This window comes from Monodon monoceros, unplaced genomic scaffold (assembly GCF_005190385.1).
Source record: "Monodon monoceros isolate NGI ecotype Baffin Bay Population unplaced genomic scaffold, NGI_Narwhal_1 Super_Scaffold_13, whole genome shotgun sequence".
Taxonomy (NCBI): domain Eukaryota; kingdom Metazoa; phylum Chordata; class Mammalia; order Artiodactyla; family Monodontidae; genus Monodon; species Monodon monoceros.
In genome coordinates this window covers 83,561,394-83,587,015 of record NW_021703769.1, presented here as the reverse complement: position 1 = coordinate 83,587,015, position 25,622 = coordinate 83,561,394, and the positions used below count along the sequence as shown (strand labels likewise).

At 37.1% G+C, this 25,622-nt stretch overlaps 1 protein-coding gene and 1 non-coding gene across 2 annotated transcripts in view; one reads left to right on the top strand and one right to left on the bottom strand.

Annotated features, from left to right (window-relative positions):
• The window catches only part of SDK1 (sidekick cell adhesion molecule 1), a 653,415-nt gene that overhangs the window by 71,262 nt on the left and 556,531 nt on the right, over nucleotides 1–25,622 (top strand). The gene's annotated exons all lie outside the window — the stretch shown is intronic.
• Nucleotides 14,523–14,594, bottom strand: TRNAK-UUU. The gene has a single exon. It is a non-coding gene; the product is annotated as a tRNA-Lys (tRNA).

Sequence of the window (25,622 nt, the reverse complement as noted above, 5' to 3'; positions counted from 1 at the left end):
AAAATGGAAATACAAAACATTTCTACTTGCGTGAGTTTATCCTCAGGTACAGAAGGATGTATATATTATGAAATCCCCAAGCCTGATTTTTGGCCTAGTCAAATTTCCTTCTGCCTTTGTCTCTATCTTCCATCTCTAGGAATTCTGTTTCCTGTTCAGAAATTCCTATTGAGTCCTCCTGTATCTACTTTCTGGTTTTCAACATTATGCTCTTATTTCTCAAATGTTTCTTCTCTATATTAGTAATTTCCTTAACTTTTAACTACCATGTTGCCAACTCCTTCTTCTTCCATGTCTATTGTAACATTCAACCCTGCTTTGAAGATTTTATTTTGGCAATTAGTTTTAATTTCCAAAAATACTTTATTGTCCTTGATAAATTGTTTTTTTCTAGGAGTCTATTCTATGATGGGTACAATAGTTCTTGAGTGTCTCTGAGGATGCCATTTAGAAACTTTTTAAAGTTCTCTTCAGATTTCTTGATTATGGCTGTTTGTTCCAGAGTTAGTTGTGTGTATTCATCTTGCTCCTTTCTTCCCATGCTATTAGACTATCTCCAAGGCCTGGTGCTTCTTGGCTAACTACTTGTACTTGTGAGTGAAGGACTAGGTGAACTGGTGCTGGAGCTGCTCCAGGTTTCCTCTTCAGGTGAATAGGTCTGTTTTCCTTTGCGTGGGAGGGTTTACTGCAGCCTCCACATGGAGTGGGGACTGTGCTGCTTGGCATGCTTCCCTGTTGGGTGCTGTGTGGGTGGGGAACCCGGCAGCAAGCTGGGTTCCCTCCAAGTTGTCACTGTAGGAAGGGCTTCACTGTGTCATGGGGTGTGTCGGTGTTTATGTTATGAGGCAGAGCTGCTGCTCTCCCTCCCCACTTTTCCTCACTGCCAGTCCCTGTCTTTTCCAGAGGTTCAGAGTTTTCTTTCTCTGTTCTTCTCTCTTACATTGTAACATCCACACTTGGAGCTCTCCCCAGGTAAACCATCTACTTTGAGTTTCTTTTTCGCTGCTACACAGAGGGCAGGGGGTTATGGGTGGGGTGCTTATGAGTCCAGCTATTCTCAAGTCTCCTTTGTAATCAACTTATTTGTCAGGCTACTCTTGCTTTTCTGTACTTGTTGACTCTGAGCTGGAAACTTCTCTTGGATACTTTGGGAATCCTCTAGTCTTCTGTTTGGGGCCACAATGAACACTGCTCTGTCTTCCGGGAGTCCCTCATATTTTTGGTCCTGCAATTTTTCTCATTTCCAGGCATCCTATAAAATATTTAATCTGATGGCACCATTATTTGTGTCCAGGACTCTTTAATTTTAAAAACAAGAGTCTTTTCTGTCAGTGCATGGGGCCTTGGGTGGGAGGGGAAGTAGACACTTTTGCTCAGATGCCCTGGTTTTTGGTTTTTTTATGGGTGTGTTATCTCCTTGAAGTTGTCTAAGTGTGATTATTTAAAAACTTGTTCTGCTTTTACTGTGTTAACAGTTTAGTGAGGGGTTAGGAGTGTGCACGTCTCCCTCTCACACATGAGGAGACACTGAAGTCACCGTTAGGATTCAGACCAGGCTGGCCGAATTCAAGGCCCATCCTTGTAACTGCTTCACTGTCTTTTCTGGGTGTTAGTTAGGTGCCTCTCTTTCATGCTATTTGATTACCTCAAACATCCAGTGTTTCTTGTATTTCTGTTCACATTTCTAGGTAAGGATCTATGATGGAGTGGATTTCTTCAGCTCAAGTGAGAATTCCCCCCTCCCCACTGGCCAGTGTAGGTTCAGTATAGGAGCTTGACTTCAGCTGACTTTTCAGGGGCAGGTAGGGGCATGTTTTGGGGCAGGGTATTCACTTAGCTGTCCTGCTGGGTGAGGCGGCTCTGCTCCATTTTGTCTGGCCCTTTGTGCACCTGGCTGTCTTCCCTGTTAGAAAGCTGTGCTCATGCCCACCCACCCCTTCCCTGGAGCAGACGTCAGAGTTCAGCAGTTGAAGTAGGGGGACTAATTCAGCACGCCCACCGTCTAGTTAATTATTTGGCCAATTGTCTGTGGCCAGCTCCCTCCCCTAGCCTGTGCTGTACTGATAATGGGATTATTCTGAGCTTCTGCTGGGGAAACTTGTCAACTGTCACAGGTTCCTTGTATTTCCTTGGATTTGCCATTGTGCTACCATCAATCTTAGTTTTTCCAGAAGTTCACTCATCTATTGCACAAATGTTTATTGTGGAGGGCAGTGTGCTGAGCATTAGAAAATAAAGGTGAACAAAGAGAGAAACAGAGCACATCATAATGGAGTTTATACAAGTCATGTGGGGAACGTAGGCATTAAACAACTGCCTCACAGAAAAGGTCATGCTCTGTGATGAAAAGTCGCATTGTGCTTTGGGGACATATGGAGGGGCTACTTAGTGGAGGAGGGATTGTCATGGAATTCTACCTGGAGTAAGTGACAGTTGACCTGAGCAATGGGAAGAGAAAGAAGGACCAGGAGATGAAGAGTGAGGACATGTGGAGGGAACAAGAGGGGAGGAGCCCTTACAAATGAAGGGGAACACGGTCTGCTGGGTATTTACTCTTGCTGCCGGTTTGTTTTCATTATATATTTATTCTCCCATTTCATGGAGTTTGGGAGGAAGAAAAAGTTAGATCAGCTGTCTTGATTGAACCAAGAAGCCTCAAAGAATAATAACCTGGGAAAAATGTATGATATAAGCAATAAATGAAAAATCATAAAACACATATTATATGTGTTACGCCATATATATATATATATATATATATATATATATAAGTATGAAGGCACTATACCAGTACCAATAATGTTATCCTTGGGAGGTGGGATGGCATGATTTGATGACCTTTTTTATGCTTCTATTTGATTTTCAAATTGTCTGTGAGTGTGGATTGCTTTTATAATCAGAAAAAAATTTGCTTAAAAGAAACTAATGTTTAACTTACGGTTTGGCTTATAATGATATGTAAAAAGAAATGCAGTTTGTGAATAGGTCAAGGGAACATCAACTGCAGTGTCATGAAGATGTTAAGAAGGGATGACTGAGAGTGGTAGGAGGGTGATCACCTGGTGGGTGTGGTGTTTTCTAAGCCTGAGGAGAGGCAGGAAGACAGTTTATCTTGCCCTGTGTGCTGGTGAGCCCAGTATGCCAGGAACTGAGGCAGGGACTTGAGGTTTGGCAAAAGGAAGCCATTGGTGGCCTTGGAGAAAGCAGTTTCAGTGGTGGCGGTGGGCTATGGAGTGAAGAGGGGTTAAGTAGTGACAGTGAAAGTAAATGACACTCAAAGGGTTCTAAGTGAAATGGAGGGGCAGGGAAGGGAGAGGAGTGATTGGAGGGAGGTGTGCGTTCGAGAAGTGATGTGATCCTAGAGCATGGTTAAAGGTCGAAGATATTTATAAATATTTTCCATGGAAGAATTATATTTCTCAAGGGACATGGAAGGTGTTGAGATCCAGAGCCCAGGGGAAAGGGTAAGCTTTGAAGGAAGGAAAGGTATATGGACACAGAGGGACTTTCATAGTTTGGTGGCAGGGATATGTGAGAGAACCTTCTGATGGCTTCTGTCTTCTCTAGGAAATGAGAAGACATTATCCTTCGCGTTAGGAGAGAGATGGCAGACGTGGAGACTGAGGAGGATGGAAAAGACCATTGATAAATGTTGTAGAGAATTTGGGAGAGTGAAATGTGGGGGTAGGTGGGTTGCATTAAGAGCCCAGTCATGGTTAGGGAACATGAATTAAATTGAGTTCAGCAGTACCAACCTGTGCAGTGCTGTTATCTTATAGGGAAAGTATTTTTAAAAATTTAGCTGACGTTTCTGACTGATACCTACAAGCACTTTAGAGGTATAGAACCATAGATTTGTACAAAAAGCTGTTAGAACATGTTTAATAGTTTTCTTTGTCTCTAAGACAAGTAATTTTTAATAATAATAACTGACATTTATTGAGGGCTCCACTCTGTCCCACATGAAAAGGTAAGCACGTTACCTGCATGATTTATGCAAACTTCACAAGAAAAACCATGTTATCTCTTTTGTCGCCATTTAAAAGATGACAAAACCTAGGCTTAGGTAATTAAATAACATGTCTTAGATCACAAGGCTAGTTAGTAGTAACAACAGGGTTTGACCTGTGTCTCATTGACTCCAGAGTGGTGGTATTAACTAGTGTTGTGTGGATTGAACCATGTAAAATTGCCTGTTTTGTAGGTTAAAAAATGACAGAAGATTGGCAATTTGATGGTTCAACCCAGTACTCAGTACTTACCCAAATAATTGCCAAGGTCACTGGACTGCTTTGTTCCAGGCGTTGCCCTAAGTATTTTAATTGTCATAGTCTGTAACATTCTGAACTATTTATAATCTTAATTATCCTCATTTTTAAAATCATCACATTAGTGCTAATTTTTGAATAACATCCTTAGTTTTACTTTTTTTTTGGCCACGCCACACGGCTTGTGGGATCTCAGTTACCAGACCAGGGATTGAACCTGGGCCACGGCAGTGAAAACACCAAATCCTGACCACTGGACCACCAGGGAACTCCCCAGTTTGTTTTACTTTAAATGAGTACATTTTGTTAGTGATGTTACATAAATGGTATTTTGTGGTGTTGGGGATCTGCTGGGAATATTGGCAAAAGTATAGAAGAAAACAAACATTACAAGTTTAATTTCTCACAACATAAAAATTGACTAAATTGGAATAGGTGTAAGCCTGCTTATTTAGTATTCATTTCTATTATTTATTATCTATATCCATAATTTATCTATTGTATATGAATGCATATAAAATCATTATAAGCCAAACCACAGAATAAATGTCAGTTTAAGACCTTTTTTTATTATAAAAGCAATCCATACTCATATAAAAGTTAAAAATCAAATATAAAAATTATATATAATAAAATACATATAAATTATATATAATCAGATATTATATATATATAAAAGTCAAATAATTATATATTTGTATTCTCCACAACATCTGATTCAGTGAGCGGCAGTCACTCAAACCTGGATTAGTTTTTAATTCAGTAGGTTTCCGACTTACTATGTATTTGTTGACTGATCAACCTGATTCTTTATGAAGCTTGTTTTGGGTAAAGGGAAGAAATTCCTTCCTAACTTCTCACTTCGTCTCCAATTTGCAAACACCCACAGGTACCAATGATACTAATTAAAAGTAAATCACCCACTCTCTCATACTAATAAAATATTAGTTCTTAAATTGTACTGTTATACTTCAGTTAAAAATTCCAGTTTAAAATTATCAGCTTAGAAATTGGATGATTACTTTTTTCAAATTAAAGTCTTAGTTAAAAGGATAAAAAGTTATGCTTGTGGCAGTGTTTGGTTTACCAAGCTGGTGGAGGATATTCGACCTCTTTTATCTGCTTCCATACATAATCAGTTAGATTGCATGCATATCGAAGCACTTTAAGGTACTAATTGTACTCCATGTTGGGGACCTGATCTTAAACTGTACAGCCTTAGTATTTTCATATAACTTTTAGTTCAGGTACAAGAATTTTTAAAAGATGGCATGGGAATTAATTATGTGACTGAGAAAAATAATTTCCCGCAAGTTAATTGCACAAATGACTGTAGCCATAAAAGGTCAATGATTGTCAAATGTCTTTGATGCATGGGACCTATTAAATGCCATATCATTTGAATAAGTAGCTAGACTAGTCCTTCCTGGGCAAATGGTCCTAGTCAAAGGACAACAGTACTTAGTGCTTTTTTTTATGTTTCAGAGAAACATTTTTTAAACTCTTCAGGTAGAGAGCTTAAGTCAATCTTATGAGCCACAATAGATTCTTACATTTCAAATTAAGACAGTTTACATTTCAAAAGGTAATTATGATCATTTATTATCCACACTGTACTTCATAGAACTGCTGAGTTATTACTTGATGTTTATAAATTTATGCAGACTCAGCATAGGCCTTAAAGAATTAGATAGAATTAATGCACAGTTATTACAGTGGATATCTGAAACTTTAATATTATATGGTTAATATTTTAATTTTATTTTAAAATGCCAAACTTCATTATGTGTTTCTTAATCTTTGCCTTTTAATCTTTCCTTTTAATGTATACTTTTTAGTGTTTTGCAGTCATTAGCCAGTTCCAAAGGAGTTAACTGGAATGTATTTTTATTTTGAATAGCAATATATCCTAAAGGACAGTCTGAAGAATACTAATTCCTTTAAGAGATGCTTTTCCGGAAATGATTCCATGCTTCAGTAACTTTGGGAAAGACTGCATACTATATCCTCTCCTTAGAAAGGTCACAAGGTACATTAACATACTGAAATATCTGAGAAAATCTAGAGTAAATAAATAAATAAATTTAGCACTGTTGAATTCAGTGTTTCCTAAACTTGATGACAGAAACTTCTTTTGTAAAAAAAAAAAAAAATTTATTGAAATATAGTTGATTTACAATGTTGTTAGTTTCAGGTGTACAGTAAAGTGATTCAATTATACATATATATATATCTATTCTTTTTCAGATTCTTTTCCCTTATAAGTTTGTTTTCTATGTCTGCGGGTCTATTTCTGTTTTGTATATAAGTTCATTTGTATCGTTTTTTTAGATTCCACATATAAGTGATATCATGTGATATTTGTCTTACTACACTTAGTACAGCAATCTCGAAGTCCATCCATGTTGCTGCAAATGGCATTATTTCATTTTTTATGGCTGAGTATTATTCCATTGTATATATGTACCACATCTTTATCCGTCATCTCTCGATGGATACTTAGGTTTATAAATAAAGATAGAATTTTTAATAGTATGCATGCTACACATATATTTGTATATCATATAAATATAATGTAGTATTTATGGAATATAAATATATAATTAAAGGGAATTCTGTCATATTCAACAAATATTATTGAATACATACTATGTGTCAGGCACCACGCTGGATGCTGCAGTAGAGAATGGTAAAGAGAAGGTAACTTGCCCAAATGGAGTTTACGTTCCAGTGGAGAAAGCAGACAATCAACAAGCAAACCAATGAGTAAAGAAAATCAGTAGAAGGTGTGATACCTCCTGGGAGAGCAATAGAGCAGCATGCTGTGATAGAGAATCACTGCTGTGGTAGAGATGGGTCAACTTTTAGATAGAGCAGTGTGGAAAGGCCTCTCAGAGGAAGTGGCATTTCAACTAAAAGCTAACAGAGGGACAGGAAAGCGCCAACTCTAGGAGAAATGAGGGCAGAGGGAAAGGATCGGGGGAGAAGAGCTAGGTGAGTGTGGAAGGTTGAATAATGGCTCCCAAAGGTATCCAGGTCCTCACCCCTGGAACTTGTGAATGTGTGATTAAGTTGAGGATCTTGAAATGGGGAGATCATCCTGGATTATCTGGGTGGGCCCCAAGTATAGTGTCCTTATAAGAGGCAGATTTGACTTCAAAAGAGAAGGCCACGTGACAGAAGCAGAGGGAAGTAGAATCAGAGACAGAAGACGGTACACCCCTAGCTTTGAAGATGAGTAAAGGGGCGGGAAGCCAAAGAATGCAGATCTAGAAGCTGGAAAAGGCAGGGAAATGGATCCTCCCCAAGAGGCTCCAGAGAGAGTGAGGCTCTGGCTGACTTTTGCCCTTTTTTAAAAAAATTGTTTATTTTATTATTTTATTTTATTTTTTATTTTTTGGCTGTGTTGGGTCTTTGTTGCGGTGTGCAGGCTTCTCATTGTGGTGGCTTCTCTTGTTGTGGAGCACAGGCTCTAGGCGTGAGGCCTTCGGTAGTTGTGGCACGCAGACTTAGTAGGTATGGCACGCAGGCTCAGTAGTTGTGGCTTGCGCGTTCTAGAGCACAGGCTCAGTAGTTGTGGCGCATGGGCTTAGTTGCTCCGTGGCGTGTGGGATCTTCCTGGACCAGGGCTCGAACCCGTGTCCCCTGCATTGGCAGGCAGATTCTTAACCACTGTGCCACCATGGAAGCCCGACTTTTGCCCTTTTTTACTCATATATTGGACTTCTGGCCTCCAGGACTGTTAAGAGAATAAATTGCTGCAGTTTTATGGAAAGCAGAACTTGTGATGAACTTGAATATCTAGCTGAGGACATTTCCGAGCAAAGTGTTGAAAGTGCTGTTAGGTTTTTTCTTGCTGCTTATGGTAAAAATACGAGAAGAAATTCTGCCTGTGGACTGCAGCTTCAGTGCATGCCCTAGAGTTCCAGCCTGCCCTTTCTGACAGCCTGCCCTAACGACCATACTTTGAATAGCAAGGTTGTGGAGAACCATGTTTGTTTATTTAGAGTGTCAAACGTGTCATATGTACAAGAGTTTGGATTTGCTCATCAGTTTTCAAAATGTTTACCACTGACAATAACGTAACTGATCTAATTACAGTGATCTAAGCCAGTATATAAAAACTATGCCTTCTCATTTTGAAAAGCTTTTTGGCCTCTCTCCTGTACTAGGTGGAATAGTGCTCCTCCCTCCACCCCCCAATTCATGTTTACCCTGGAACCTGTGAATGTGACCTTATTTGGAAATAGGGTCTTTGCAAATATAATGAGGTTGAGATAAGGTCATACAGGATTAGGTGGCCCCAATCTAGTGACATTCCCTTATACAATGAGGGGAATTTGGACCCCAGGGACACACAGGGAGAATACCACATGATGACAGAAGCAGAGATAGAAGTTATGCTGTCACAAGCCAAGGAACACCAAGGATTGTTGGCAGCCACCAGGAGCTAGGAGAGAGGCATGGAGCAGATTCTTCTTCTGAGCCCCCAAGAAGGAACGGACCCTGCCAACAGTCTTGATCTTGGACTTCTGGTGTCCAGAACTGTGAGAGAATAAATTTCTGTTGTTTTAAGCCATCCAGTTTGTGGTATTTTGTTATGGCAGCTCTAGGGAATGAATTCATCTTCTAACAAGTAAAAATTAGATAAGGGACTCTAGCAAATTAATTTAAAAACCCAATAGAAAATGTTACTCTTCCACAGAGCCAGTGCCTACGATGGCTGTTTTCCAAATTTGGAATTCTGGAGGTTTAAGTTAGCTATGATAGCTCCTTGGGTACTTCTTAAACCTTTTGTGCCAGGTGAGATTTAGAATGGAGTGAAAAGACCTTGAACACAAAATCAAACTTAATATCAAACTGAGAAGGGACAAGAAAGAGCTAGAAGGAAGGTTGCATAAAGTGGCACCATGTCTTTTGCAATTTGTTTCTTGTGATTTTTGCTCTGGGCTGGCCAGGGAAATAACAGACTCTACGGAAGTCAGCTCTTAAAATGTCTTTCCTGTCATTCTTTTCCTCTGTCCTGTCAACCCCCGCATGACCTTTATTCCTTGTGCAGGACTTAGAAATGCACTTTGAATATAAGCAGTTTGCTTATAGCAATGTTGGAGCTAAAAGGATGCCTCATTTTGTGGAATAAAGTTGTCCTTTGAAATTCTGCTTTTAAGTACATTCTATGAAGTGAAGCTATGTTTTCTTCTTTTTAGTTTTTCTATTGTAGAGTAAAAGATTTCTTCCCACAAGGAAATAATTGTACCCAATATGTATTAAAAAATATTTAAAAGTAGATATGTATCCAATAAAAAAACAATAGAAATATTTTGTAAAGAATATTCTATATTCAAGATAGCATAATATATATATTACCTAAGGCTAAATTAAAAAGTATAACACGCAAAGCCTTCACAAAGACATAAAAGGAGACATCAGTAAATGCACTGATGTACCATATTCACCATGGAAAGTATCAATATTACAGAGATGGCAGTTGTCCCCACATTAACCCATAAGTTCAGTTCTAATCGATAACTGAGTAGTTACAACATTTTTCATAGCAGACATTTTCAAACTTTACAGAAGAGAACGGTATAGTGAACCCCTGTGTACCTATCATCCAACTTTGATAGTTACCGGCATTTTGGCAATATTGTTATAATTGCAGGAATTTGAGGGTAAGAGTGTGTTTTATTTTCCTGGAGAATTTTAAAGCAGGACTAGAAATCATCATGCCATTTTGCCTGTAATTACTTCAGTTTTCATCACTAAGTACTTATTTTTTAAAAAACATAACTACTATTCCATTATCATACCAAAAGAAATGAATAGTAACTCCTTAATATCATTAATTTTCCATCCACATTCAGACGTCTCAGGTTGTATCCAAAGATGGCTTTTTCCACTTGGCTTATTTGAATTAGCATGTAAACAAAAGTCCTTACATTGTATTCGATTATGTCCTTTAAGCCTCTTCGGTTGTATAATGGCTTCCCACTTTTTATTTCCTGCAGTTTATCTGTTGTGCGGGGTCGTGGGGATGTGTTTGGCAGGTGTGCGTGTCCCAGGGGTATGTGCCTAATCCTCCTCTTAAAAACCTCGCGCCTGAGGTTTTGATGATTATTGCCTAGAACCGTGATTTCCTCAGGGGTTGAAAATCAGTGCATTTCTAATGATATCATTCTTTATGCTTTTATTAGCTAGAATTCTTCCCTCATCAGCTATATAGTTACCCTGAAATAGTTACCCTAGAAGGGCAGATAAATGCTTGATTTTTTTCCTTTATCAATTTTCAGAGTAATAAGCGGATGCCTGCTTGGTTATCTGCTGCTGCATAACAAGTTACCCCCAAACTCAAGGGGCATAAAACAACAACTGTTTTATTAAACATCGTTATTTGATAGGTCAGGTATTTTGGAGGGCTTGGCTGGTAGTACTGTTATATGTGGAAGAAGGTGGATGGGCTGATCTGGAGGGTCCAAGACCGATTCACACACGTCTGGCACCTTGGGATAGGCTCACCTGGGACTACTTATCAGAGAGCCTAAACATGTCCCCTTAGGCATGATGGTCCCAGGGTAGTGTTGGGCTTTTTCCATGGTAGCTCAGAGTTCCCAGAGGGAATGTTCCAAGAGTCCCCTGTGTAAGCTGCAAAGCTTCTTATGTTTTAGCCTTGAAGTCTCAAAATTTTACTTCTATTGCATTCCATCAGTCAAGTAAGTCACTAAGGCCAGTCTGGAATTAAGGGGAGGAGCAGGGAAGAATTTGCAGCTATCTTAATCTACCATAATACCCTAGCAAATTCTACTGGTGAACAGTGATTTTTAAAAATCTAATAAGATTATTGATTCATGAATTTTTATGTACTTGGTGTTTATTCCATGTCACTCATTAGTTTTTACTGACACTCAAATTGTCACATTTTTGGCTAGTTGGGCCCCTTTAAGTTGGATCTTGTGATCCAACTTTTGGCAAGACTCAATTAGTTTTTTAAAAAATTATCTTATGGTTTAAAAAACATATAAAATATAAAATTTGACATCTTAACCATTTTTAAGTGTGTAATTCAGTGGCATTAATTTATATTCACAATGTTGTACAACCATCACCACTATTTATTTCCAAAACTTTCTCATCACTCCAAACAGAAACTCTATAGCCAGTAAGCACTAACTCACCATTCCCTCCTTCTTCAACTTCTGGCAATCTCTTATCTATTTCCTCTCTCTGTGAATTTGACTATTCTAGATATTTCATGTAAGTGGAATCATATACAGTATTTGTCCTTTTATGATTGGACATAGCATAATGTTTTCAAGGTTCATCCATATTGTAGCATATGTCAAAATTTTGTTCCTTCTTTTGGCTGAATAATGTTCCATTGAATGGGTATACCACATTTTGTGTATTCATGCACCTGTTGATGGATAATTGGGTTGTTATCGCCTTTTGACTGTTGTGAATAATTCTGTGAATGAATATTGGTGTACAAATATGAGTCTGTTTTCAGTTCTTTTGAGGAAACACCTAGAAGTGAAATTGCTCAGTCATATTGTAATTTGATGTTTAGTTTTATGAAGAACTGCCAAAACTGTTCTCCACAGTGGCTGCACCATGGTAGTACACTCCTACTAGCAATTTCTCCACATCCTCTCCACTTGTTAATTTTCTTTCTTTTGTTTTAAACTATAGCCATTCTAGTAGGTGAAGTGATACCTCATTGTGATTTTTGACTTGCATTTCCCTGATGACTAATGATATTGAGTACCATTTCATGTGCTTATCAGCCATTTGCATATCTTCTTTGGAGAAAAGTCTATAAGTCCTTTGCCCATTTTTAAATTAGGTTGTTTGTCATCTTGTTTAGGAGTTGTTTAGATATTGTGGATATTAAACCCTAATCAGATAGTGTATTTGCTTCCATTCTGTAGGCGGTTTTTTTGCTTTCTTGATAATATCTTTTGAAGCACAAATTTAAAAAATTTTGATCAAGTCCAGTTTTTTCTTTTGTTGTTTGTGCTTTTGGTGTCATGTCTAAGAATCCATTGTTAAATCTAAGGTCATGAGGATTTACCCTTATGTTTTCTTCTAACAGTTTTATGGTTTTAGCTCCTATACAGTATTTAGGTTGTTGATCCATTTGAGTTAATTTTTGTATGTTATGTGAGAGAGAGGTCTAACTTCATTCTTCTGCATGTGGACATCCATTTGTGCCAGCACCATTCGTTGGAGAGACAGTTCTTTTCCCATTGAATAGGATGTGGAAACCTTGTCAAAACTAACTTGGCTGTGGAGATACGGATTTATTTCTGGACTCTCAGTTCTATCCCATTGGTCTATATGTCTGTTCTCATGCCAGTACCACACTGTTTTAATTGTTGTTGTGTTGTAGTAAGTTTTAAAATTAGGAGTGTGAGTCCTCCAAGTTAGTTCTTCTTTTTCAAGATTGTTTTGCTATTTTGGGCGCCTTGCAATTCCTTATGAATTTGAGGATTGACTTTTCCATTTCTATAAAAGACTCCTGGAATTTAATAGAGATTGCATTGACTCTGCAGATCACTTCAGGTAGTCTTGATACCTTAACAATATTAAGCTTTTTGATCTATGAATATGAGATGTCTTTCCTGTTATTTAAGTCTTCTTTAATTTATTTCAGCAATATTTTATAGTTTTTAGTGTACAATTCTTGCACTTTCTTAATGAAACTTATTCCTAGGTATTTTATTCTTTTAGATGCTATTGTAAATGGAATTGGTTTCTTTTTTTTTTTTTTTTTTTTTTTTTTTGGTTTGTTTTTTTTTTTTTTTTTTTTTTTTTTTTTGCGGTATGTGTGCCTCTCACTGTCGTGGCCTCTCCCGTTGCGGAGCACAGGCTCCGGACGCACAGGCTCAGCGGCCATGGCTCACGGGCCCAGCCGCTCCGCGGCATGTGGGATCTTCCCGGACCGGGGCACAAACCCATGTCCCCTGCATCGGCAGGCAGACTCTCAACCACTGTGCCACCAGGGAAGCCCCTGGAATTGGTTTCTTAATTTACTTTTCAGATAGGTTATTGCAGATGTATAGGAATGTAACTGATTTTTCCATGTTGATTTTGTACTCTACAACTTTCCCGAATTTATTAAGTTCCAGTAACTTTCTTATGGATTCTTTGGGATTTTCTGTACACAGGATCATGTCATCTTTGAATAGAGTTTACTTCTTCCTTTCCAATTTGGATCCCTTTTTTCTTGTCTAAGTGCCCTGGCTAGAACTTCCAGTACCATGTTGAATAACTGTGGTGAGAGTGGGTGTCCTTTTCTTATTCCTGATCTTATGTGGAAAGCTTTCAGTCTTTCACCATTTGGAATGATGTTAGCTGTGGGTTTTTTATAAATGCCCTTCATTATTTTGAGGAAGTTTCCTTCTATTCCTACCTTTTAAAGTATTTTTATCATGAAAGGATATTAAATTTTGTCAAATGCCTTTTCTTGTCAATTGTGATGATCATGTGGTTTTATTCCTTTGTTTTATTAATATGGTGTTACATTGATTTTCTTACGTTGAAGCACCCTTGCTTTCCTGGATAAATCCAATTTGATCATGGTGTGTAATCTTAATATGCTCTTGGGTTCAGTTTGCTAGTGTTCATTTTGAGACCCCCATTAGTTTTTGGTAGTTTTGTGGGTTGCTGGAATAACAAGTGTCTTAGTCTCATGTACATTTTGTCACCTCACTGTGGAATCAAGCGTTTTGGAAAGTAGCTCTTGTTCTCTTTAGTGGAAACAATATTTAGAAACCACACTTTGGGTTATTGCTTTTTGGTGTTTACAGTGGTTAGAGCTAGGAAATACAAATACACACATACCTATCTCTGAGGTCATATATACACACATAAGTATTTGTAGTAATATGATAAGCATATATTTATTTTAAAGTGAAAAACTTATGCTTCTAAATTAAATGCAAGAGTACTAGCTCTTCTTTGATTTTATATTGGAAAGTCTGATACTACTCATTTGATTTATCCTATGATATAACTATGATAGTTAAAAAACAATGATACCACAGTATTTCTATTTACAAAAAGACTATAGAATGCTATTTGATATTTCTTTGCAGTTCTCTTCCTCCCCACACATGCTCCTTCTCCTCCATCCCCCCGCCACCGCCCCACCACTGCCTTAGGCTGTATCCCTCTGGAGAAATGTGTGGTCAACATTCAGCATTTGTTTTTGGCCGCATCACACTGCTTGCAATCTCGCAGCTTGCAGGATCTCAGTTCCCTGACCAGGGATTGAACCTGGGCCACGGCACTAAAAGTGCCGCATCCTAGGCACTAGACCACCAGGGAACTCCCCAAATCCAGCATTTTAAAGTAACTTGAAGGAATTATCTTCTCTGTGTGGTTATGCCACCAACCTGATGTGCGGTTTAGTTCATTTTCTATTCGGTGACTGCCTTTTGCTTATTTTTGTTTCATTTTGTTTTAAAATTACATAATAGGATTACATGGTTTCAGTGTCAACATTGTAAAACAAGACATATCCAAAGAGATCAGCCCATGTTCCCTTCCTATTTGTATTATTTTTACTTTCTCATCTAAGTTGTTGCATTTGTTGGCATAAAGTTGTTCATAGTATTTCTTCATAATTCTTTTAATTTCTGAAGAGTCAGAGGTAATCTTTCATTCCTGATTTTTATGGTCTGTATTTTCTCCCCTTTTTCTTGCTAAGGGTTTGTATACTTAAGGGTTTGTCAATTTTGTTGGTATTTTTAAAGAACTTACTTTTGGTTCTTTAAATTTATCTTAGAAAATTTATTTTTCTGTTTTATAGTTCTTTAATTTCCACTCTTTATTATTTCCTTCTTTATGATTGTCTTCAATGCGTTTTCCTTTTTTCCCCCCTACATTTTGAAGGGAAGTGCTTAGATTATTGATTTGAGGTCATCTTCTTTACTAATATAGGCATTTAACACTATAAAGTTTCCTTTAAGTCTTGCATTAGCTGTGTCCCATGCATTTTGACCTGATGTGTTTTTATTTCTGCTGATATCAAAATCCTTGCTAATTACCACTGTAATTTTTTTCTTTGACCTATTGTTATTTAGAAATGTGTTGTTTAATTTCCAAATATTTGTGGATTTTTCTAAATTTTCTTTTATTGTTTATATCTAATTTAACTCCATTATGGTTGGTGAATATACTTTGTATAATTTCAATCCTTTTAAATTTATTAATGCTTTTTAAAAAATTGGCCTAGCATGTGGCTTATTTTGGAGAATGTACTATGTGTACTTGAGGAGAATGTCTCTTTTTTTGTTGTTGAGTGGAGTGTGCTATAGATGTTTGTTAAAGTAAGTTGGTTGGTAGTGTTTTTCAAGTCTTCCATTTCCTTGTTGATCTTTCTGCTTGTTTCTATCCATTGTTGAAAGTGGAGTATTGACATGTTCCACTATTGTTGAATTGTCTATTTCTCTCTTTAGTTTTGTCAGTTTTAGTTTCGTGTATTTTGGGGCTCTGTTATTAGGTTCATAAACATTTATAATTGTTATCTTTCCTTCTGAATTGACCCTTTTGTCACAAAATTTCCCTCTTTTTTTCTAGTAACATTTTTGTCTTGAAGTCTTTTTTGTCTGATATTAGTATAGCTCTACTTTGCTTACTGTTAGCGTGATTCATCATTATCCTTTTGTTTTCGACTTGTGTCTTTCAATCTAATTTGAGTCTCTTTTGATAGCATATAGTTGAGTCATTTAAAAAAAATCCATACAGTTAATCTGGTTTTTGATTTTAGTGTTTAATCCATTTACATTTATTATAATTACTGATAAGGTAAGATAAATGTCTACCATTTGTTTTCTACATGTCATCTTTTTGGTTCATCCATTGCTCTCTCATGCCTTTTGTGTTAGGTAGGTTGTTTTTTCTCCCATATATGTTATTTTCTTAGTTGTTATCTTGGGGATTACAATTAACATCTTAATTTAAAACAGTCTGGTTCATATTAATCCTCACATAATTTCAGTAGTACAGAATCTTGCTCTAATATAGCTCTAACCCTTTCCTCCACCCTTATGCTATTTTTATTTTACAAATTACATCTTTATACATTATAAGCCCATTAAAGTCTTTATAATTGTTGTTTTATACAGTTGCCTTTCAAATCAAATAGATGAAAGTTGTTACACCTTCTATCCCCCCAAAATATAATTATTGTCTTTTATATTTACCTTTGTAGTTTCCTTTACTGGTGTTCTTTACTTGGATTTGAGTTTTCATTTAGTTTCATCAATGAAACTGCCATTCCTCCCCCCGTGCCATATGGGTGAATTTTAGTAGCAAGTGAAACAGTAAGTCCATGAATATTACATATATCATGTAATCATTTTATAAACTTAGAAACAACTAAAAGAACATAAATGCACATAATATACATAATACACACACACACACACACACACACACACACACATAAAATATTTTCATCACCCAGAAATACATGAGTAGTTCCAGATAGCGGTCTCCTAAGGTGGAGGCAGGCCTCGGAATGGGATGGGGGTACATAGGAATATGGATGTTATAAATAAGGGCCAGTTTTATTTTGGAATAATGGGTTCGTGGGGTTTTATTACATTATTAAAAACATATACACAAACAAAAAATTTTATGGCTGTGGTTACTTTCACACTAACACATGAGATGGGGAATCTATCAATATTATGTAATGGAGTTTTATGAAAGAGTTTGACCTCAGCTTTCAAAGCCATTTTTATGACCAGAGGAATTACTTAGGGAGGATATCTCTGCCCAGTCCCACATGGGGCTGCCTCAGCTTGCCCAGACTCCATTATCAGGACAAGATGGGGTAATGATGAAAGAAGTGATGGCCATACTGCTGCTTTGAGACAAATGGTTGTCTCACACTGCCCCTCCCTAGGTCCCTGCCACCATCTGCAATCTCACAGCTCTCATCTCCATAATGTGCTCTGAGGGGTTTAATAAATATATAGGAGCTGTCAGCAAGAGTCCAATAAATATACAGGAAATTCTGCCCTCATTAAATCCATATTTAAAGCATGATGTTCTCCAGTTGCTCAAGCATTCAAGAGATTTTTTAGAATAATCAAGTGGAGATTTGGGGAGAATACCCAAAGCTGCCATCAAGATGACTTGAGCATAATATCGTGCAGACAGGATCAAAAGGGAAAGGAAACTAAGAAAATGAAAATTTAAGCAGTTGTAGTTTTTCTCTTTTACAGAATGACTTTTCAAAATAGAAGTGTCAGCACAGAGTGTCGATAATGGGAGTACCGCCGCTGGGTAATTTATATTACTGGAAAACGTTTTTGAGAGGCAGTATTGGTAGAGTCAGGTGGTACTCCCAGACCTTTTCATGTGGGCTGCAGAGAAAATGGCAATTTTATCGTTTGTTGGGAAAAATAGCAAGGCTGCTCATGGCCACAATAGCTTGAACCAGCCACAGTTCACTGGTTGTGAAGACCCAACTTTGATTTCTGGATTTACTTCTTATACTTTGGACAGTTACATTACTCCTCTGAGCCTTAGTTTACCTATCTGAACTATGGGAATAGTTCTGCCAATTTGTAATGATTTTGTATCTACTAGTTTTAGAATATAACGATTACCCCTTAGTTTCTCAAATACTTAAAATGTAAAATAACATTTGAATATTGACCAAAGTCAGAGCAAATGGCATTTGTACAAACGCGTAGCCATTCAATTTTTATTTAACTATCTGGATTTGAAAACCAGTACACGGTGTTTGCTAGGAATTGATACTGATGCTCTCATATATTTGTGTGGCTGTCTTTACCACTTTTGTCAATTAGGAGGTATGAACACCTGCTGTACATGTACCTTGTACCAGCTATTGTGGGAGATATGAAGAAGCAGAAAACTGGGTCCTGCCCTCATGGACCTCAGTCTGGCGCATGATCTGTTGCTTTTAGGTGAATCATAAATGACAAAGTTGTGTCATTTACAGAAAATAATATTCAGAAAATAAATGTAAAAAGACCTTAAAGAAGGGAAAGCTCCATGTGTCTTAGTGTCTTGCACTCAGTAGGATATGCAGGGGATATGTGTAAGGTCTAACTGAGATTCTTAGGAAAGGATTTAATGAGGACTGAAGAACTGAATGATCAGACGTAAAGGATGGTGAAGTCTGCCTATTCAGAGAGTTTTTATTGTGTCTTCCCAAGAAATTTACTTGGAAGCACAATATTCATTTCTGAAGAGACAAAGACTAAGTTTCAGAGAAGAAATTTCTCCTAGATACTATTATAAAGTTTGAGTATTTCTATTATGATTTTATTGCTTCCCATCTGTGGTAGATGTTTTATTGAAATTATTTGGATGTTATCAAGCTGTGACAATGATGCTTTAAAGGTCGTACGTGAAACACAATTAAATTTTCCAAGTGAAATAAGAATATGCATTGTGAAAGGCAAATAATTTGAAGTAGTTTTTTTTTTTTATGGGCCATTTTATGATGACATTTTGAGGTGTTTAAATAGATCACTATGTTGTTTTCTTCTTGATTGCAATTTTCCCTTCACTATTTGTGTAGCTTAAAAATAGAAACCAATGTGTTTAAGTTTCGACATTATTGAGTCTTATAGTTAATATAAACTATTCTAAATTCAATACTAGATTCTATTATAACTCTGGAAACTTACTAAAATTATTTTGTTCTTATGTAAATGTGATGGCTTCTGATTGATAGAGATAATTATGTACACTTTGGTTTATTATGAATAAGGTAAACCAACATTTCTGTATCTCTGTCATTAGCTTACTCATTAGGAGATCCCTAAGATTCCCTCTGTCTAAAATTTTGTGATTTTATTTTAGTTTACTTTTTTCCCCATAATAATAATGAATGATTGTTTCTTTCAAATGTTTGGAAATTAATACTGGAAAATCTTTAGTTATTATTGCCTACTGTAGGTTATTTTAATATTATGACTATTTGACAGTGTTTTCTGTTTGATTTGTGGTGCTGACTTATAAATGCCACTGGAAAAAAGGTATTTCGGTTCTAATATAAAGAGCAATTATTTAGGTAGCAGCAAAATGACTTAGGTAAACAAAAATTTCTTTGTACTTATGAGCAAAATGACAGATGACACCTATCTGAGTGAAGTGTGAAAAGAGCACAGGTATATTAAAAAAGGGAGACTCAATATTATATGTTTTTTGATGTAAAATAGCCCAGTGGTTATTATCTGTTAAAATAGTCTGATACTGTTGTGTGTTTCCATATGGAATGCTCACTGGTGTGCTCTTGCTGAGAGAGCACGAGTACTACACGTCTGTGTGGGTACTGGAGTTGTATATTTCAAGTTGAATTAAGGCGATATGTGTGTGTGAGTGTGTGTATCTATATCTACCTGTTTATCTCAGGTAATAGAGAATTGATAGCATTACTGTTAACAGAGTCTGTTGACTTTTGTTTATCTAAACAACTGATTAGGCTGCTCTTAGGCTTGGCATTATTTTAGGGATACAGTAATATTCAGTGGAAAAGGAGTTTGAAATCATTAAAATTATTAAATACTTCTGAACTGGTTTTGAAAGCTTCTCTCGGCTGAGAGCCAGTTGATTCTTGTCAGTGTTTTTACATGACTGAGTTCAGTTACTTCAGAGCTAGAACAATTGCAGCCTTGGTAAATGGTTTAATTCTGCCTGGTGGTACAATATAGGATCCTTTTAAGTGCTGCTGTAATTGGTGTTTAAATAATGTGTTTTGACTGGACAAGAATGGAAGAGCTATTTTGGAGTATTTTCAAAGGTAGAAATTCAAAATAAAGTAACTTGTTAATTTAGTGTTCCGTAATGTATATAATAAGATTGAGGTTTCAATGTTTACCTTAAGTAAATGAAAATATTCAGATGAGCCTTTTATATAAGAGGAATTGCCTATATGTGAAACTTTCTGAGCAAAAACAGTTGGATTTAAAAAATTGAACCAGTTGATAAAAGGCTTGGGTTCTGATCATGGCCTACCTATAAGCAACCTTTATGACTTTGGGAAGTTTAATATCCTCATTGTTAAAGGGGATCTGTTCCAACTCTCTCATTTGTAAAACTTTCCTTAGTCCTGGAATTTCTTTTTGAAAGAAATAAGTGTGGTATTAGTGGCTGTATGAGTATTCTGCTATCATGGGAGCTTGAAGTTTGAGGGAGAGGGTAGAGTAATTAGGAGTAAAACTTGGACATGCCACATCCAGAGGACCCAGAGCCTTATTGCTAAACAAGGCTGTACAGATTTTACACCATAAGTGCACAAATTAGAAACAAGTAGCCAGTGGGCTGACCACCGGTTTTAATGCTTATCCTGAACATTGTGTATCAAAACACCCTTACAGGTGTATACCCTCTCCATTCCCCACGATTTCTACCTTTTCTTAGTCTCATACTAGACTGTTGTACCTGCCTTTTGCCTTTGAAATTTTTTGAGTTTATCCCATGTTGGGGTAATATGTAGACAAAGAAGGGTTTTGAGAGGAGAGTGACATCATCAGATATGCTTATAAGAAAGCTTACTTTAGCGAAACAGTGCAGGGTTGATAGCGCAGACTGAAGGGTAGTGGCTGTGTAGCTAACCCTGTAAGAAAGTTAATAGCAGTATTTTTTATTTTGTTTCATTACTGTTTTCCTCAGAATAGTTTTGAATGTTAAAATTTTTAAACAAAATATAGAACAACTTAATCCAAAAATTTTTTGCTCTCATTTAAAAGCTGATGAATTGAAATACGAACTCAGTCAATTACCATCTCACTGTGCTTATCTTGGCATAGAACTCGGATGTGTGTATTACACTGGACTCTTGGCTTAAATCTCTATTAAAGATATATGTATAGATATATCTATATATATCTATATAGATATATCTGTGGGAAAGTTTTTCAGATAGCCCAGACAATATAAATAACTCTAGATTTGTACTTAAGTAGCAAACGTGTTTCTCTCTCTCTGTACTGCTTGTGTCTGAGGGGAACTGCTAGGTTATTTTTTCCTCTCCTACTGCACTGCCTTGGTGTGTTATTGTCAAGTCAAGATCAGATACTCCGGAGTCAGACAGACCTTGTTCAGATCTCACCTCTCTCTCTTCCTTGGGCCAGTTCATTAATGTACCTAAGTTTTGGTTTTGTACTTGATTTGGCTTCTTACTTGATAGATCATTTTGTGGACATCGTAATAAAAACATTCAGCTTTACCATCCGGCCTAGGGTACTAAACAAGGATATAAGCCAATCTCCTAGTGTTTGGATGTGTTTCATAAGGAGAGGTATTTAAGGGAAAGTCATCAAAGACTTTTTGAATGATTGAGAAACCACACACAACATCCACATATAAACACACACACAGAAACATAAGGAGATTTATGTGTGCATGAATACAAACATTGATATAAACACAGAAAGAATTTAGAAAGTTAATGAACGGAGGAGTTTCCATTTTGTAGAATAAGAGCAAACAGTACATTTGTAATGTAATACTAGCACAGAAAAGCAAAAAATACCCTCTTCTAATTTTACCTCTTTGTGGGCAAGATTGAGTAAACTGCAGAGTTGGTGAGGCACAGAGAATTGGCTGCCAACAGGATCAAGAATCCTAGAGGAAAGGGCAGAGATTATGCTTTCACCTGAAACTGCTCTCTCTCTCTCCATATGGGTAGAAAAAAACAAAAAACACACAATGAACAGAGACAGCGCATACTGTCTGCACTAATGACGCTCAGGGTGAAAGAAGTCCTTACAAGTTGGCTTTTGTTTCTCCCTTAGTTTATGACCTACTCAGAATTCACTGGACTTCCTGGAACTTCATATTAAAATTTTCGTAGATCACAGAAGGAATTTTCAAACAGCATAATCTTTGCTGATAGCCATTACCAAACACTTGTTCTTTCAATGACTGATTGAAAACAAAGCTTCTTTGAGCCCTTTTGCGCGGTGCCAGTCTTCACAGATTTTTGCATCCTGCTAAGTGGTATTTTTTGTGACCAGTGCCATGGTTGATTGGCCTCAGCAACCTGCTTAAATATCTGTGATTAAAAGATGGGAATGAAAGAACAGATAAATGGAGGAAAAAATAAACATAGTGACAATATGTTTACATACAGAAATAAGTTTATCCCAGTGTGTGTCCGTCTCCTTTAATAAAGGAGATTTATTTTCAGGAAACCAGCTTTATGTGAGTGATGTATATCATAATAATTTATTTACCTATATTATAAAATTTCAAGCTGGATATAAATTGAAAATGAAAATTCTTCATTTAGCAAACATTTCTTGGGTGTTTATATGTCAGGCACTGTTCTAGCATTGGGTATGCAGGGATCTGTAAGAATTGGTCCTTCCCTTCAAGGAGCTTCTACTTTTGTGGCATAATTGTAACAAATCCTACAACTAGTCCTTATTGAGTGACTACCATGGGCCAGGCATGGTACCAGGCTCTGGAGAAAGAGGCAGACATAGTCGTGCTCTCAGCCAACGCTATCAATGTTCTGAGAAAGGTAGAGGCAAGGGGGTGGGAAGCACAGACAGAACCTACGAAGAATCAGCTCAAGGCCAGTGTACTGTGATGACCTGGAGAATGCCGTAGTTCATGTTTTGGCTCAAATAAATTCACTTTATGACTAAAATGTTACTTTTCCTCGATTTAATATTACTACTTATTAATCCTCAGTCTTTAATTATGAGCATTGGCTTTATTGAGTTTTTAAAAATATTTATACTCTGGTTATTATTTCTAAAGGAGTTTATGAACAAATTCCATACAGCATGCCATTTGACAAATAACTGAAAAAATAATCTTTAAATAATATATTTGAGTATCTCATTAATCTTGTTATTCAAGGAGGTTTTAGCCAATTACTTTTTGTTTCCTATGTGTTGAATTGATCACTCTTTTTAATTACCTGTTTGTATAAGCTTATTGATTTGACCTGTACTTGAATCAACTGCTTACATTTAATATGTTGGACAGACAGTACTATGGATCGCTCTATTTATGAATTGTAACTTGTTTTATTTTAATACACATTTCTAAATTCTGCTTTTAGAACTTTATTTGCTTTTGCATACTCAGCTATATTCACTAACATTTGATAATAGTAATGCATTATAGAACGGCAGTGCCATTTATTTACCAAGGCTTTACAATATTTATTTTGCAGTTTCGAGTTTTGAAATAATTAAGCAGGGCTGATGTACAATTCCCATTGCATTTCCAAGACCTAGCTAGTTAATTAGCTTAAGTGATTCTGTCAGCCCTAGTGGCAGTTGGAGGCACATAGTGCTGGCTTGTCAGGCTGCTAAAATGGAACCTGTAAGAATGGAATTACCCTGGTTAGCTCCGTTTCCTCCCTACCCTTGAGAGATGAGTTGGCTTTCCTTTTCACGACATAAAAACAGAACCAGATGATGTAAGCTGACGCTTCTGCCCATGATTAACATAACGTGGGCCTTTTCATTAAGTGTGGGTTGGTGGTTTTCCAGTTCTTTGCCTGGCTGAGGTTTCACCAAACCTCATGTCCTTCATCCCACCTTTCCCATATGATGGTCTCTTTTAAGATTTTATATGTGTTTGTTTTGGGTGCGTTCAAGGCCATTTGGATAATACTCATGGTCACTCTGAGAGCATGAGTGTTATAATAATATTCAAGGTTACAGTCTGATCACATATTTGCCCTGTGTGTGCCGTCTGGTTGCCTGTACAGTCGGGTAGGTGGTCTTGTTCTGCTGCTTCTCCTGCCGCGTTGCCTTTCAGACATCCTTTGTGGGTGGGGTTTGAGGTGTTGCTGCTTCCTGTTTTCTTCAAACTTCATATAAATTATGGAATTCCAGAGCATACATTTAGTACAGTTTGATTGGCTTCAGAATCTAGCACTTCGGCAGGACAGAGGTGAAGGAAGTAGAAATGGAGGGAAGAGGAGGGGTACAAGTAGGGAGAAACCCAGACTGGCGCTGGACTGAGACAGAGCGGGACAGCAGAGCGTCAGGGCGACTGTGACTTGAACCCCGGCAGCTGCCGACCTGAGAGGCATGGACAGGAGAAGCAGGCTTTATGTTGGGCTGGGCCGGGAGGAGGGGAATGGAATGTGGAGTTTGATTCTTGATATTCTTAGGTTTATGTTGGTGAGACACGGTGTGGAAGTCCCCTAGCAGAGTTTAAGTGAATGAAGGTATATATTTGGTGGGATGTGTGTTTGAGAGTCACAGCCTAAAGGTAATCATAATAGCAGCCCCTGTTTATTGAATGTTTGTTAGCTACTGTGATAAGGGCTATATAAACATGCTCTCTGAGCCTAAATTTTCTCATCTGTAAAAGGGGTACAATAGCATTCTTGTGAGATTTAAATGAGTTAATATGTGTAAAGTGCTTAACAGTATCTAGCACATAATAACTAATATTTAAATGCTAGTTATCAAAAAAAAAGAAAAAAATGCTAGTTATCATCATCACAATTTAATCCATCATTTGTTTGGAAAGGTATTTTTATATAGTTGACCCTTGAACAATGCGGAGGTTAGGGGAGCTGAACCCCTGCTCAGTCAAAAATCTGCATATAACTTTTGACACCTCCCCCAAATTAACTACTGATAGCCCACTACTGACTGGAAGGCTTACCAATAACATAAACAGTCGATTAACATATATTTTGTGTATGTATTAAATATTGTATTCTTACAATAAAGTAAGCTAGAGAAAAGAAAATGTTTTAAGAAAATCATAAGAGGAAATACATTTACAGTACATATATGTACTTACCAAAAAAAAACTCTGTGTATAAGTGTACCCATGCAGCTCAAACCCATGTTTAAGGGTCAGCTGTACATACTGTATAGAAGAGGGATCTGTGGCTCAATCAACTTAACTACTTAACTGCTCTGCTAGAGGTCACATAATTAGTAAGAGGTAGAAGAATTTGAACCCAGGTCAAACCGTATTTCTAACTTCGCTTTTCTCTCTCCTTCCTTTGTGAAAATAAACTCTTCAACAGAGGTTGTATGGTGTAGAGAAAAGATAGAGGACAAAATACCTAATGCACAGAAAGTTGTTTTAAGTATTAGATGGGCAACGCCCTTCCAAAACACTATAAGGAGAGCTTTTTAATAACAGTTATTGTAAGAGAGAAAATCTTACAGAAAGATGCAAATGAAGCTTGGCATTTGAGAACTGCTGGGGAAGAATGAAGGGGAAAAGGGAGAAGATCTTGTAGGACAAAGCAAAGTCAGAGAGAACGAGAGAGTAGAGAAAGGTCATGTAGTTTCTGCTACATGTCTTTTGTCTTTAGGGACAAGAGAGCTTAAAAAGTACCTGTTGGTTGACATTGTCAGGTGCTGCATG